We start from the raw sequence: 17,060 nt of genomic DNA on the forward strand, positions 1-17,060 counted from the left end.
TTTAGTTAGCCCTTTGACCTTAACCTTTCTGGAAAATGAGGAAACTGGTACACTTTTACTCTCTCTCAAGTTTTATCTACACCCAAGTATTTATTTCTGCCATACGTAAGTTTTAACAGCTAGTTGAGCAAAAGTCCCTTATTTATGCAATTTTTCCATATTGATTACTAAAGATTAAATTTTAGTCCAATTAGGAAAAAGAAATCTGTTGGCTTTGATTGAAACTACACTTAAATGATGAACAGTTATATGCCAACAAATTAAACAGCCTAGAAGAAATGAATAAGTTCCTAGAAACATACAACTGACCACTACTGGATTAGGAAGAAATAGAAAATCTGAAATGACCAATTTTAGTAAGGAGATTGAATCAGTAATTAAAAACCTCCCAACAAACAATAGTCCAGGACTCGGTGGCTTCTACCAAGCATTAAAGAAAAATTAATACCAATCCTTCTCAAACTCTTTCAAAAAACAGAAGATGAAGAAATACTTCCAAACTCATTTTACGAGACCAGCATTACCCTTATATCAAAACTAGATAAGAACACTACAAGAAAAGAAAATTACAGGCCAACATCCTTGATGAACATATATGTAAATATCCTCAACAAAATATTAGCAAACTGAATTAAACAATATATTAAAAGGGTCATACATCATGATCAAAGGATTTATTCCAAGGATACAAGAATGGTTCAGTATCTGCAAATCAATCAATGAGATACATCACACTAACAAAATGAAGGACAAAAGTCATATGTGATCATCTCAATAGATTCAGAAAAAGCATTTGACAAAATTCAACATCCATTCATGATAAAAACTCTAAACAAAATGGGTACAGAGAGAACGTACCTCAACATAATAAAGACCATATATGACAAGCCCACAGCTAACATTATACCCAAAGGTGGAAAACTGGTATATTTAAAATAGATAACCAATAAGAACCTACTGTATAACACAGGGAACACTGCACAGGGAACCTAAATGGGAAAAGAATTTGAAAAAGAACAGATACATGTTTATGTATAACTGAATCACTTTGTTGTACACCTGAAACTAACACAACATTTTTAATCAACTATGCTCCAATATAAAATAAAAAATTAAAAAAATAAAGTCAATAGAAACCTGAAAAAAATAAACCTAATTACTTGCTAAAAACAAAACAAAGGTGAAAAGCTGAAAGCTCTTCCTCTAAGGTCAAGAATGGCCACTCTTGCCACTTTTATTCAACATACTACTGGAATTCCTAGCCAGAGCAATTAGGAAAGAAAAGAAAGGAAAGGCATACGAATCAGAAAGGAAGAAGTAAAACTGTCTCTATTTTCAAATGACATATTATATATAGCAAACCCTAATGACTCCACCAAAAAAACTGTTAGAATTAATAAACAAATTCAATAAAGTTGTAGGATACAAAATTAATACACAAAAATCTGTTGCATTTCTATACACTAATAATGGATTATCAGAAAGAAAAATATTTTTTAATCTCATTTACAATTGCATCAAAAATAATAAAATACTTAGAAATAAATTTAACAAAGGATATGAAAAACCTCTACACTGAAAACTATAAGACATTAATGAAAGACATTGAAGAAAACACATATAAATGGAAAGATATTTCATGCTGATGGATCAGAAGAATTAATATTGTTAAAATGTCCATACTACCCAAATAATCTACAGATTCAACGCAATCCCTATCAAAATTTCAATGGCATTTTTCATAGAAACAGAAAAAATTTTTCTAAAATTTGTATGGAATCACAAAAGACCCTACATAGCTAAACCAGTCTCAAGAAAGAAGTAAAAAGTTGGAGACATCACACTTCCTGATCTAAAACTATATTACAAAGTTATAGTAATCAAAAAAGTATGGTACTGGAAGAAAAACAGATACAAGATCAATGGAACAGAACAGAGCCCAGAAATAAACCCACATATATATGGTCAACTAATTTTCAAGGATAGTGTCCTCAATAAATGGTGTTGGGAAAACTGGACATGCAAAAGAATGAAAATGGACCACTATCTTACACCATATACAAAAATAAACTCAAAATGGATTAAGGTCTTGAAGGCAAGACCTGAAACCATAAAATTCCTAGAAGAAAATATACAAAGTCAGCTTCTTTACATCAGTCTTGGCAGGTGTTTTTGTTTTGTTTTGTTTTGTTAATTTGACACCAAAAACAAAGGCAACAAAAGCAAAAATAAACAAGTAGGACTACATCAAACTAAAAAGCTTCTGTACAGCAAAGGAAACCATCAACAAAATGCTATTTCACCCCTACATGTATGTTTATATTTTACACAATCAAATGAGTTATGGAGAAAAAGGTGGAAGGACACATATTACCTGAGTGGGATGGGGATGGTGGAATGGTGGTGAGAGGAAAGAAGGAGGAAAAGTGTGTGTCAAACAGAAAAAAAAAGTCATTTTTTGGAAAAATATGTACTGTATGTCAAATGAAAAAGTAACATATAAAGTTTCATTTATAACATAACTGAAAGTATGTATTCATTGGATATGTGCATAGCCAAAGACTAAACGAGAATGTAGGCAGATTTTGTCTTGGATTCCTATTATGTTTACATACTAATTTCAATAAAGTTCTTTCTAAAAGTTAAAACTATATTGATAATTTGAAGAAGTCTGAATCCCTAATATATTAAAGATCAAAATCTTCTACTCTTTACAAATAAAAAATGAAACCCAGAGTTTAGCCACTTATCTATGGTCACCCAGCTCAGTTATAGTAAAATGTGCACTAAAAGCCAAGTTTCCTGTCTCCCAAGGAAATGTTCTCACACAGGACTGATTCTGTCATTCAAGCCTGTTCAATAATGTGCTGCACTATGACAGAGTCCATCTCATGTGGAAAGGAAAGCAGACAATAATTAGCACTATCAAAACTGTGTTGACAGAAAGACAAATAGTATATGATCTCACTTATATGTGGAACCTAAAAAGTCAAACTCATGGAACCAGAGACTAGAATGGTGGTTACCAGGGGCTGTGGGGTGGGGAAAATGTGGAGCTGCCGGTCAAAGGGTACAAATTTCCAGTTATAGGATGAATAAGCTCTGGGGAGCTAACCTAGAGCATGGTGACTAGAGTTAACAATACTGTATGTATACTTGAATTTTGCTAAGAGAGTAGTTTTTGTTTGTTTGTTTTTGCCATACTGCACAGCTTGTGGATCTTAGTTCCCTGACCAGGGATTGAACCCAGAAGTCCTAACCACTGGACCACCAGGGAATTCCCACTAAGAGTAGATCTTAAGTGGTCTCATCACACACACACACACACACACACACACACACACACACACACACAAAAGATAACTATGTGAGGTGACGAATGGGTTACTTGACAGTGGTAATCATTTCACGATATATAGAGATATTAAATCACCAAGTTGTACACCTTTTTGCAAATCACATTATATAATATAAAAAAGAATAAAATAATAAATAAATTAGCCACTCCTCACACACACACAGTGTTGACCTTTGTGGGGACATAACAAATCAAGAAGATCATTTCCTTCAGGCAGTAGGCAACCAGAATTTGAGTTACAGAAAAATCACACTACAGGCCAAACTGCAGTGTCCAATATTCCATTTATAATTGGTGTTACCACCCCAGGCAACACATCTGTCATGTGGCACAGTTGTAGGATCCTGGGAAAGAGTAGTGGCTTGGAAAATTAACATGGTTGGTATTATATCATCAGCAGTGAAGAGAATAATTTTGAGCAAAAGCAATGAAGTAAAATCACCATTAATAGGTCAACAAACTATAAGGTAAAGTTTCACAAAGTAGAAACACTGTGCACTCATTAGCTATAAAAATTGTGCATGTTTATTAAGCGAATAAAGAAAAATTACAATGAGAACTTGTAAATTAAACAATGTTCTAAGGCCTCTCAAAAAAGGTGTGAATAAAACTTTGGTTTCCCTAATTTCTGATATAATCATATCAGAAACAGCTAGTTTTCCATCAGACAACAGCTAGTTTTATGAACGAAAAAGAGGAGGCCAAGATGTAACAGTTCTTAGATAGCTGAGTGAATAATAGGAGAAAAAAGGAAGAAAAGGTAGGCTGTATTGAGCAGTTTAGTTAATAGATTGGGAATGATAAAGGGGTTCTGAACAAGTAAGAAGTGAAAGTCTATGGTCTTACTGTAGGTAAAGTAAAACTGCTGGGGGAGGTCATCGAGAGGACATGACCACAGGTAGAGCCGAGGGCTGGACCCAGGCAATCAGAGGCTCCTCACCCCCTCCCCTGCCCTTGGAATGCACACTCTGTCCACTGTTCCCACAGTGAGAGCTGTTTTCATGGACGCAGCCTGGAGAGAACATGTTGTTGAGACCATCTGGATGGTACACGTGACTGAACCTGGGTAAGGCCTCTATATCAACTTATAAGAGGTGGCAGGTGAGTGTGGAGATCTCCTCATCTTGCTGCTGCCCAAGACAAGCTTCATATTAAGTTCCCTTGCTTATTAAACCTGCCACCTACCAATGTGGAGTGATCTGCCTCTTTCTTCCATCTCTCCTTGCCCTCTGTGTACAGGAGCCAGTTTCACATTTTACCGGGGGAGCTCCTGAGGTTTTGAACCAACAAAACTTAACCCACTAAGGGCAAAAAGGGGGGTACTATATTTGATAACATTGTGAGAGATCAGGGTAACTTGGGACACAAACCTTGGAGAGACTAGGGGGAGAGACACAAGAGGCTACAATTCAACAATAAGATGTTTTGTCAAGTTGATTTCCTCTCCCAAAGGAACCATCATCACTCAAAGGCTGGTTTAAACATTAACTCAAATTTAGAAACATTTACAAAAATGCTGAACGTGCTCTGCTTGTAAACGTGAGCATGTATTTCACTATATTTATATTTCCAGTGACTATCACATTGTCTGGTGCATGAGAGACCATCAAAGTATCAATACTTGCCGATTGGAACTGTCATGAATAAAACGTTATGGGGTTTTTTGTTTCGGTTTTTGTTTTTTTTAATTAGATAGAATACTTTTTTTTTTTTTTTGCGGTACGCGGGCCTCTTACTGCTGTGGCCTCTCCCGTCGCAGAGCACAGGCTCCGGACGCACAGGCTCAGCAGCCATGGCTCACGGGCCCAGCCACCCCGCGGCATGTGGGATCCTCCTGGACCGGGGCATGAACCCGCGTCCCCTGCATCGGCAGGCAGACTCTCAACCACTGCACCACCGGGGAAGCCCTAGGATACCTTTTTTTTAGACAGCTTTTTTGAGGTATAATTGATATACAAAGAGCTGCACATATTTAATGTGTGCAATTTGATGAGTCTGGACATGTGCAAATACTCATAGCACCATCACCATGATCAAAATAAAAGATGTAGCCAACATCTCCCAAAGTGTACTTCTGACCCTTTTGTTAGTTTTCGGTTTTTTTTGTAGTAAGAACAGTTAACATGAGATCTACCCTCTAAACAAACTTTAAGTGCACTAAGTGTCAAGAAAAAAAAAACTAAGAAAGCTAAGGGGGAAAAAAAAGTGCACCATATTGCTAACCATGGGCCTTGTGTTGAATAGCCAATCTCTAGAACTTAGTCATCTAGCATGGCTGAAATTTTAATGAGAAGACGTTAATAGGTAAGTTATTCTTTGTTTTCCCATATCTACAGAATTAAAGCACAGATCTTATGTAATTTCAGCATAAGACTGTGCCAACAATATGCTTAACTAGATAACATAAGGAAATTTCTTGGTGCACATATCTGACTCCATAGGTAGAGCAGGCTTCAGGAGAATGGGAGAATGTAAAATTCATGAGGGCAGGGATTTTCAGTTTTGCATTTTTTTTTTCACTTACTCTACCACTTGTCCTTGTTTGCCACAAAATTGGTAAGAAATGGAGTGGATTTTGGAGAGGCAATAAAAATGCTCATTACCTTCCTCATAAGATTGTTGTGAGGATTAAAGAAAATAATGCATAGAGATGCCTAATTAATGCCTTTATATAGTGAACACTGTAAAAATGTTAACTATTACTACTGCTATTATCACCAAGCCTATACTTTTATTACATTCTAAATATATTTGACCAAAATAAACTTAGTGAAGGAAAAAGAAAAAGAAAAAAAAAAAAAGGTTGAACATAGAAACCTTTGGCAGAGGTTTTCCCAGCTCTAGTTGAGTACCATTCACACTGCAAAAATGTGGAAGTCAAAGACAGACAAGATATATTAGAAAGAAGGAAAAGGAACAGATCCTGCAGGGAGAGGAGACAGAAGTCATGAGCAGAGGCCAAGAGCTCCTTTTTGCAGTAGTGGCAATCTTGTCTCCTCCCATAGAGTGAAAGCTCCTTGGAGAACAGAGCCATCTCTTAACCACTTTCAGAACCTGCACAATGAACATAATACTTAGTAATGCAGTGCAATTTTATTGAATTAAAAATGAGAAGTCTGGGGCTTCCCTGGTGGCGCAGTGGTTGAGGGTCCACCTGCCGATGCAGGGGACAAGGGTTCGTGCCCCAGTCCGGGAAAATCCCACATGCCGCGGAGCAGCTGGGCCCATGAGCAATGGCCGCTGAGCCTGCGCGTCCGGAGCCTGTGCTCCGGGAGAGGCCTGCGTACCGCAAAAAAAAAAGTCCTGGGGAAAACGAATTTTCACTGGGGGCAACTCCTCAAGTTCACAGAAATGCCTTCGGCCAGTCATCTACTCATTCTACACTGATTGTTCTGGTTTAGCACTGAGGACTGTTGAGAGTATTTATTTCAACAGTATTCGTTGAATCCTCCCAAGGGCAAAGATACTGTGGCTAAAGGTAGACGTAAAAGAAATTCAAGCCATGGATCTTGCCTGGGGGTAGGTCAAGGGGTACAATGTGGCTCTCAGACTACACTATAACCATGAGTGGTAAGAAATGCAATAAACTCACAAACAAAATGTTATAACTAAATATTACCAATCTGATGGGAAACAGAAGTATGCTGTGTCTTTGGAATGATTTTAAAAGGCATTCTTGAGGATGCAGGAAAGCCCCACGTATCTACTCACGATTTCTTCCAGTTTTTATCTCTAAGCTCAATTAATCAACATGAAATTGTGCTTAAGTTTTGTTTAGATAACTACCAAAAGCTTCTGAATATTGTGTCTTACAGACTTTATTCATCTAAGAAATGAGATGCCAGAATATATGTTGAGAGGAGAAGTCCTGCCTTGGTACTCATTACATGCATGAGTGGCTTGCTAAAGGCAGATTCTATTACAGTGTAAACAGAAGAATATTCAAGCTTAGGCATATCTCATGGCCACAAAACTGCATTGTTAAATACAGTCTCTGCTGTCAAAAAAAAAATGTATTTTAAAAAATAACTGAGAAACTTTTTTTTTTTTTTCTTCACTACGCGGGCCTCTCACTGTTGTGGCCTCTCCCGTTGCGGAGCACAGGCTCCGGACGTGCAGGCTCAGCGGCCATGGCTCACGGGCCCAGCCGCTCCGCGGCATGTGGGATCCTCCCGGACCGGGGCACAAACCCGCGTCCCCTGCATCGGCAGGTGGACTCTCAACCACTGCGCCACCAGGGAAGCCCACTGAGAAACTTTTTATCATGGGAAACAGAACTAACCTGATTATAAAAGTAAGGAAAGTGACAAGCAGTATAAACTATTCTCATCTAGGAAACTTCAGCCAGTTTGCAATTTGATGTAAATGGTTTCATAAAAGAGAGGCAGTTTTACCTTAATTATACATATAAGTTTCTTCCAATCTTCTCATATAAATATTTGGCCAAATAGTATTTTTTAATTTAAAATCAGAACACAATTTTTAATGTGTAATTAATGCCATTTCAATCAACCAAAATATTCATAATCTCTGCAGGACCAAGAAAACTTGGGAACTACATTTTATTACAGAGAAATGTTTATTTTACTTGACTAAATGTTCATTTATTCAAGTGGTGTTTATGATTCCTTGCTCTGTGCTGGCCATTTGGGATACAAAAAGGAGCAAAAACAAGTACAGCCTTTGCCTTCATGAAAAGTGCAGTCTAGAAAAGGAGAAAGAGTAATTACACCATGATCACAGAAAATGTTAAGTTACAACTCTCTGAAAAATGCTACAAGAGAAAGTAAGATATACAGGGTTCTGAGAGCTTATTGTAAGGACATTTTTGCCTTACTGGGTAAGCCAGGCTTTCCTGAATAAGGTACACATGAGCTGATATCTAGAAGACAAACTGGAAATTAACTTGGTGATGCACACAGGGGAAAGAATCCAGGGAAATTCTTGAGAGAGGGCAGACAAGGGACTGAAAAGTTGGCCAAATAACAACATTTTTGTTTGTTTGCTAGACATTTGAATTTGTTATCCTGTATCTCATAATAACAAAAGTATTTGACTTAGTTGCTAATTTAAGAAGCAATATATAATAAACCTTCTACCTATGATTATGAAAACACTTACCAATATTTAATGAGCATCTACTGGTACCATTCACTCTAGAAAAATGATTAAGAATCAGTTCCTGCCCTCAAGTAGTCCAATACCTGTGACAGGAGCTCAATACAACAAATATGACAGTTTTTAAAGAAATAACGTATCATTTGTGACTTAAAAATTATACATGTTGTCATTCAAAAGTTCTATACTAGCCTTACATTTAACAACTTAACAAAATTAGCAATGATGTTACTTCTATTAAAAACCTAGAGCAACTATCATACTTAATGATAAATCTTTAGAAGCATCCCACTGAAGTAATAAGCAAGGTAAGATGCCCACAATAATTACTGTTATCGTTCAACTTTATATGGAATTTCTAGCTAATGTAATGTAAGAAAAAAGATAAAAAGAAATAACAGATGAAGGCTACAAATAAACTTATCTACAAAATAGAAACAGAGTTACAGATGTAGAAAATAAACTTACGGTTACCAAGGGGTAAAGGGGGGGAGGGATAAATTGGAAGATTGGGATTGACACATACACACTATTATATATAAAATAGGTAACTAATAAGGACCTACTGTATAGCACAGGGAACTCTACTCAATACTCTGTAATGGCCTATATGGGAAAAGAATCTAAAAAAGAGTGGATATATGTATATGTATAACAGACTCATTTTTCTGTACACCTGAAACTAAGACAACATTGTAAATCAACTATACCCCAATAAAAATTACAAAAAAATAAAATAAATAAAGTATTCAAAACAAAAAAGATGTACCTTCTAGAAATTCATGAAATACTAGTTCTCATAGTCCTGATCTATACAAAGTGAACAAAATAAAATCTACACTATTGGGCTATAATCTGAGATAAATAATATGACGGTAAAACACAGTCACAGATGAAGTGCTCAGTAACTGTTTGTTATTAATGTTATTATTGTAAATAGAAGTTATCTCTAAAAAAAAGAAAGAAAGAACAGATACAGATATTGGAGAAAATTGTTACTGTTCAGGAATAAACTTCATAGGTATGAATCAATAAATAAAAATAATAGAGATTCTCTATACCAACAATAACTAATTTAAAATGTGATAGAAATTATGGTAATGATGATGATGACGACAACACTGATGGCTGACACGTACAGTGAGCAAACTCTGTTACAGGCACTACATTAAATGTTTCTCCTGAGGTTTTCATGTAATACACATGTCAAAAAAAAATAATTTGCATTAGGTCATCCCATTTTTTTCCTATTTTTCACCCCATTTTTTGGGAAGAAGAAACTGAGTTTTTGAGATAAGTAATAGCATGAGAATAGGAAACACAGATTCCAAATTCAGTTCCAATTAGAAGGTCCATAATCCTGACCGTTTTGTGTAGTTCCCTCTTCCTCCAGAAAGCCATGATTTACTTTCTTTGAGAGTCTATAAAATTCTATCATCCAGTGGACTAACTGGCAAGCTCAACATTTAGCCTGCTAGTTTGTCAGTTATTAAGACAAGAGATCTCTGGAAACACCCAACTCCCTCAGGGTTGCTTTACCAGCAGCTCTCTTTCCTCCATCTTTGTGACCAGATATAGGTTCCACTGCATCATTGGTACCCAGGGCAGTCATCTCTGATCCTTAGAATAGAATGACATTTTTTCAATTAAAATTGGAGTAGGGCTTCCCTGGTGGCACAGTGGTTGAGAATCCGCCTGCCGATGCAGGGGACACGGGTTCGTGCCCTGGTCCGGGAAGATCCCACATGCCGCGGAGCGGCTGGGCCCGTGAGCCATGGCCGCTGAGCCTGCGCGTCTGGAGCCTGTGCTCCGCAACGGGAGAGGCCACAACAGTGAGAGCCCCGCGTACCGCAAAAAAAAAAACAAAAAAAACTGGAGTAAATGATCAGAGACTTGAGTACCAAGTGGGATCAAAGAAGATGAATAAAAGAAATACAAATTACCTTAATCAAACATTTATGGAGAACTACCACTCAAAGGCACCACGCTAATTGTCACAGAGGGTTCCAAATTGCTTATTAGCCCCTTTTCCCCTGTGAATTTACAATTCAGGGGTAATCTTATAGAAAACCAATCTGCATGTCTTTTTTCAAACTAGTAAGCCAACCCTTTTAATTCCACGATACTCTCACTGAGAATATCATTCTTTCATGTGGTTTCAAGTACTCCCTATTTAAAAACGGATGATGCTAAATCCAGAGCTTCTCTTAAACTCCATAATCCAATATCCAACCATCTCCTAAATATCTCACAGGCTCCACCAACTCAGCTTATCTAAAAATCTAACTCATCGATGATACCTGCCCCAACCCACTCTTCCTTCAGTTGAATGTACCTTCTACCTCTCGAATCCATCTGCCTCCCTGCATCTCCACTTCTACAAGGACACACCAGTGATTATAAGACTGCTGCAACTGCCTTATGATTAGCTGTACTGTCTTCAGAACGACTTCTTCAAAGGAGGAGATAGATGTTAATCAAGGACTCATTAATAAATGGCAAACTATAAAATCTATCAGCATTATGAATAAAATGTCCTATTGCTATCTGAAGGAGTTGGGTTCTGAAAAAGAAAGCATAAGGAATAGACGGAAGAGTGTTGCAGGCAGAGGGAATAGCCTTGCAAAATTCACACACACACACACACACACACACACACACACACACACACACCTTTGAAAAGCCTTCACTTACCCCCAATCTTGTTTAGAAACTATCTCAATCTAATAATCATTCCATTAAAAAGCTCTTTACTAATTGGCTGATAGAAGGAAAGAGCTGACATTTTCATTATCAGACACCTTAAGGCTTTTGTTGTTTATATGTTTTTAATTTTAATACTCTCACATTCTATGAGATAAATGTCATTATTGTCCCCATTTTATTTATTTATTTATTTGTTTATTTATTTTTGGCAGAGTTGGGTCTGTGTTGCTGTGCATGGGCTTTCTGTAGTTGTGGCGAGCGAGGCCTACTCTTTGTTGCGGTGCACGGGCTTCTCGTTGCAGTGGCTTCCCTTGTTGCGGAGCAGTGGCTTCCCTTGTTGGGGAGCACCAGCTTTACGTGTAAGGGCTTCAGTAGTTGTGGCACGTGGGCTCAGTAGTTGTGGCTCGTGGGCACTAGAGCACAGGCTCAGTAGCTGTGGCGCACGGGCTTAGCTGCTCCGTGGCATGTGGGATCTTCCCAGCCCAGGGCTCGAACCCGTGTCCCCTGCATTGGCAGGCGGATTCTTAACCACTGCACCACCAGGGAAGCCCTATGTCTTCATTGTTAAGTCTACCAATAATGGCTTGTTGGTAATTCCATTTATTATCACCACAATTTCCAATACAGCATGTTGGTTTATTTGATTGATTGATTATCTATCCCCTTGTATCTCTATACCCCACTCCTCCTTCTCTACCTTCCCATACACAACCATTTACGTGAAATATATATACAAAATATTAACTAAATATGTTGCTACAATATGTATTGCTGTTTTATGTGCATGTATTTGAATGTACGTAAATGGTGATATACATGTCATTGTTTCTGTGCTGTATCTCAGCCTATTTTAAGGATCTCATTCATGCTGCTTTGTGTACATTGAATCCATTGCTTTTTATTGCTGCCTGTTACCCCACTGAACACCCAGATTGTTCCCAGCTCTCTAACACCACAGAATTACTGCAATAACCATTATGGACTTGTGTGAGAAATTCTTGGGGAAATAGACCCAGGGTGGATATTGCTGAGAAAGAGCATGTGTGTACACATAATCCAGCTAGTCAGTGCCCAGCTGATCTCCACAATGAGGGCATCAGTCTGAGGGGTGGGTTCAGGAGCAGAAGGCCCCGTGTGACTCATGGCTACTCTACTTGTTAGTAACCCCGTGTGACTCATGGCTACTCTACTTGTTAGCTGTGTGACCCAAGAATGCTACCTAACATCTCTTAGCCCCATTTTCTCATTTATAAAGCGTGAACAATTTACAGTGCCTAGCTCATAAAGTTACTGTGAGAATTAAAGGAAATAATGATAAAGTGCCTACCACAGTATGTGGTATGTGGTCATCATTTTCTTCCCACCCAGTAAGAGATTTCTGACTTTCCAGGAGACCCTGAATTGCCACACTGGAAGGTCAGTAAAGCCCATCCTCCTAACTTCACAGAGGAAGAATGGAGAGATCAAGTTTCATGCCCGAGGAGGCTGTATGTTATCAGAGGAGGGATCTGAATGCAGCTTTCCGGGCCCCCAGGCCAGTGTTCCTTCCCCTGTACCAGAATGTCCACGGTGGCGCTGGGATTCCACTCAGGCAAAAATGAGTAATAACTAGAACACGAAACCTGCCCTGCGTTGGCATCTGCTCACACCTGGTACTCTATGGAACTGAGGTACTTCCACTCAGTATGTCACGAGCTCCTGGGAACTTGTTCCAGTTGTGGTGGTGGATTTGTACTCACTTCCTCTCACACACTGTCTGACAGCCACACTGATCTGCAGCCCTGGAGCCTGGAGAAGGTGCCTGCATCGCGTGGCGTCAGCCCATTCTCAAACCCAGCAAAACCAGTGCTGTTCCTGGATAACTTTGTAAGGGAGGGAACAGCCATGGAGGTACACCCCTGAGACAGTCCTTCTAGAAGGAACCAGCTACCTGTCTGGAAGGAGTGCAGTTGGCTGACAGCCTCCAGCTGCAGTGCTTTCAAGCATCTGTCTCAGCTCTGGATTCCAGTCAACAATCATACAAAAAACCCTAGCCGATGACTGAGCACAGTGGAAGAACCAGGACGTGGCCATTTCTTCACCATGTGGGATGCCTATGATGGGCAACCTTTGCCCCCGAGCTCTCCATGGGGCTGGCCAAGACTTTGTCAGGTTTGCAGCCCAGTCTGAGGCTCTCTATGTCCAATCCTGCTTCCTCACCCTGTTACCTTTCTCAGGTTTTACCCTCCAATAAAGAAAATACTACACATATTCACACAGTTGTCCTCACTCTGACTCTAGGAACTGCATTGCTGGGCTCTTCAATGATGCCTGACGCATGAATTCATGGCTTTTGAACTGTGCACTGAGGCAAAGGCAGCATCTTCACCAACCAAAAACCACAGGGATATTTAAAACAATTCCAAGTACTAGCCTATGTTGCCTATTGTGTAATGTAATCCAACGTTTGCCAGACAGTAAACATTTATTCTACACAAGCTCATTCTGCTTGGACGAGTTTCCTTTGTTGTTCTATCAATATATTACATTTTTTAATATGTGTCTTTGCTGGGAATGAAGAAACTGAAGATCAAAGAAGGTGTCAGCGTGTCAACGTAAATGACTTCAATGTAACCTTCAGATTTTGTTTAGAGTGCCAGAAATGTAACGTATTATCACAAACTCATTTCACATAATTCTTAATCTATAAATATAAATGGAAATGGGTTTTAAGCAATGGGCCTTAACCAGAGGCGATTTTGCCTCCCAAGGGACGTTTGGCAATAGCTGGAGACGTTTTTGGTTACCACAAGGCAGGGTTTGGGAGCTGCTGCTGGTTTCTAGTGGAGAGGACAGGACTGCTGCTAAATATCCTACAATGTACAAGTCAGCACCCATAACAAAGAATTATATGGCCCACAATGTTGAGAAACCTTGGTTTAAAATCATAGAAAAAGCGTTCAATGTCCTGATGGTTTTTTTGAAAGCTAAATATTCTTCCCATAATCGCACAGTGATTTTCTTCTCCGTTGTACTAAACAATGTCTCTCTATTTCCTTAGAAAAAGTAATCTGGAACGCTGAATAAAATAAATGGCTAGAGGTCACTTGTCCCTTATACAAGGAAGTGGAGTTTTCAAGCATATTATCCAAATATGTTATGAGAGAGAAATGCAGGAAATATATTAGAGATCACCCGAGCTCTATAACTGTCACCAAATTCTTAAGAGTTTTTCCATTCATTCATAATTCCTTCTGTTACCCTGGTGAAATTGTTCAGGTTAGAGCATACTCTACTTTTGAGCATTCACTGACCATCTTATTAGTCAATGTATAACACACATCGTTTGATTGTTTTAACATATTAAGTTCACTTGAAATATCCTGGTCATATTACGTAAAGCCCAGTATTTAGGAGAACACCTACTTCTATTAACGTATGTAGCTATGTGGTTAAAAAAACAAAACAAAAAAACCTGCACGTTTAGAATAACAAATTTAAACTGGCCATTTGAAAGCCAAGAACATAGTATTAAGTTTAGACAGTACCAGTACATAAATTAATGCCTTAATTTTCTCATGGGGAAAGAATTTAAAAAACCTAATTTGGGGCTTTATTTGACGGTCAAAGTGCGCCCCCTCCCGAACAGAAAAGAGAAATAACGTTGATTTCCATTTAAAGTTACAGGGCTCTTAAATTGCATTACACTACAAGCAACTCTTTCTAGCTCATCTAAAAAGCTGAGTGTAAATCCTACATTTTATTTGACTCAAAAAAATGTGAGGATGAATTGCGCATTAGAAAGGGTCCATTGTGAAAGATCACCCAGAAAATCTCTAAACGATATTAGCAGTACGAAAATGATAACTACCATTTAGTCTAAACATAAGTCAGCTTTAACAAGTTATATGTATTTTTCTATCTAGTCTCCTCGCTTTAATGATACGTGATTCTGTAACAGGAAGAGTCAATTATCCTTTCAGACAGTGGTCACAAACAATCCTAGAAATTTAAGTTCTCAAAAGTGACGGTAGGGCTTCCCTGGTGGCGCAGTGGTTGAGAGTCCGCCTGCCGATGCAGGGGACACGGGTTCGTGCCCTGGTACAGGAAGATCCCACATGCAGCGGAGCGGCTGGGCTCGTGAGCCATGGCCGCTGAGCCTGTGCGTCCGGAGCCTGTGCTCCGCAACTGGAGAGGCCACAACAGTGAGAGGCCCGCGTACCGCAAAAAAAAAAAAAAAAAAAAAAAAAGGACGGTAAATTGCCAGCAGACAAAAAATAATTTGAATTAATTAAACGGGGATCAAGGAGACTAAGAGTAAGAAAAGTTCTTCACCTCTCAACCCTCCTGACCCAGAACCCCGTTGTTCATAAATATCCTAGCTCCACTAAATGCCTGTCAAACCTTGCCGGGTGTACTTGTGTGTGTGTCTGTCTCTCTCTGAGTGTGTTAGTGCGTGAATGTGTAAGCGTCAGCGCCCGCGCGCGCCTTGGTCTCGGCCGCCCTAACGTTGAACACCGGCCGGAGGCTCCGGGAAGCAGGTGCCGTGGAACAGGGGCTCTTACCTGGGCTCTGGCGAGGAGGCAGCCGCCGAGCAGCAGCCACCCCCAGAGGTGGGGTCCGGCCATACCCGAGCCAGCCCGAGCGAGGAACAGGGACACTCTTCCCGAAGCCCGAAGAAAGATTCACACTCGCAACTTGGCCGGCGCGAGGCAAACTTGTGGTCGGGAGCGCGGCGCAGCTGGGGTGTCGGGCTCGAGGCTACTAGTCGGGGATGCCCGGGGCCAGGCTGTCCGAGCCCCGTGCCTTTCGGTCTCCGTTCTGCCGCGCGGAGGCTCGCGCCTTGGTTGCTACTTCCGGGGAGAGCTGCTCGAGTCCCGGCCTTGACTCGCGGCTCCAGCGCCCAGTGGATACGTGCGCGCCCGGAGCGGCTGCAGGGGCGGCGGGGAGGCGCTCGCGCTCCTCTTCCGAGTCTCTCTGTCCCGCAGCCCGGGGTATCCGAGGGCGACAGATCCAGAGCGCTGCTGCCGTCACCGCCGACTCACACTGTCTCTTCCTCCCTCCACTCTGTCCCAGGTTCCAACGCCCTGTCTCTAGGGAAGCACTGGGTCGTCGGGGAGAGCCGAAAGTTCCCTCCTGTCCAGACGCGCGCTGACCACTAGCCACCGCGACCTGGACAGTGTGGTTAAAGGTTTCCGAGGCCAGGCGCATTCTCCATCCAGGGCTCTGGGCTCAGCAGCTAAAGCGCTACAGCGCTAAAGTTCTCTGATTGCCGTTCTCTTAACCACTGTAATAATACTGTGCGTGCGTGCGTGCGTCTGTGTGTGAATGAAGGAGAGAGAGAGAGAGAAAAAGATTTTGCTCCAGCAGAAATCTCTGGGTCGAAACATTTGGGGATCGTTTTATATTTTGGATCCATGCATTTAAAAAAAAAGACAACTATTTAATATTCTTTAACAGTTTTTTGTGTGTGAACGCCTTCGTTTGACACAAAGTCTTTTTCTTTATTTTTCTTACAGGCATAATCATCAAGGTGCCAGAGACCTTGCTTCACAGACATTGAGTTGAAGAATATACAGTCTCCGAGGATCTGATACAGTTGGGAAGGAATGAGTCCCATAGATGAAACACAAAAATTCCCTCACCTCCTCGGATTTGACATTTGTCACCATTGGTTTTCATTTGAGTGCCAAAGTGAAAACTGGGTTTGTTTTTAAAACAGATAACTAATGACTGGCCAGGTCTAAAACAGTAGAAATAAATGACTTTTATTTCTAATTCTATGTCTGAAAAAGTTCACTCCTATCTCTATTTTTATTGTTTATAGTACAGATATTTATTATAAACAATTTCATGTGCTTTTTGAAAGTAGCAAGATCTAAATAAGGGGTGCTCAACC

The 17,060-nt window shown here is 40.0% G+C and overlaps 1 protein-coding gene across 1 annotated transcript in view; it reads right to left on the reverse strand.

Annotated features, from left to right (window-relative positions):
- Positions 1-15,759, reverse strand: part of PTH2R (parathyroid hormone 2 receptor) — a gene marked incomplete at both ends in the record, with an annotated part of 104,194 nt that extends 88,435 nt beyond the window's left edge. The window contains one exon of the mRNA XM_082658552.1: positions 15,727-15,759. The remainder of the gene's footprint in view (positions 1-15,726) is intronic.
- Between the last annotated feature and the right edge of the window lie 1,301 nt (positions 15,760-17,060).

Source organism: Grampus griseus (genome assembly GCF_964374135.1).
Source record: "Grampus griseus genome assembly, chromosome: 7".
Classification (NCBI taxonomy): domain Eukaryota; kingdom Metazoa; phylum Chordata; class Mammalia; order Artiodactyla; family Delphinidae; genus Grampus; species Grampus griseus.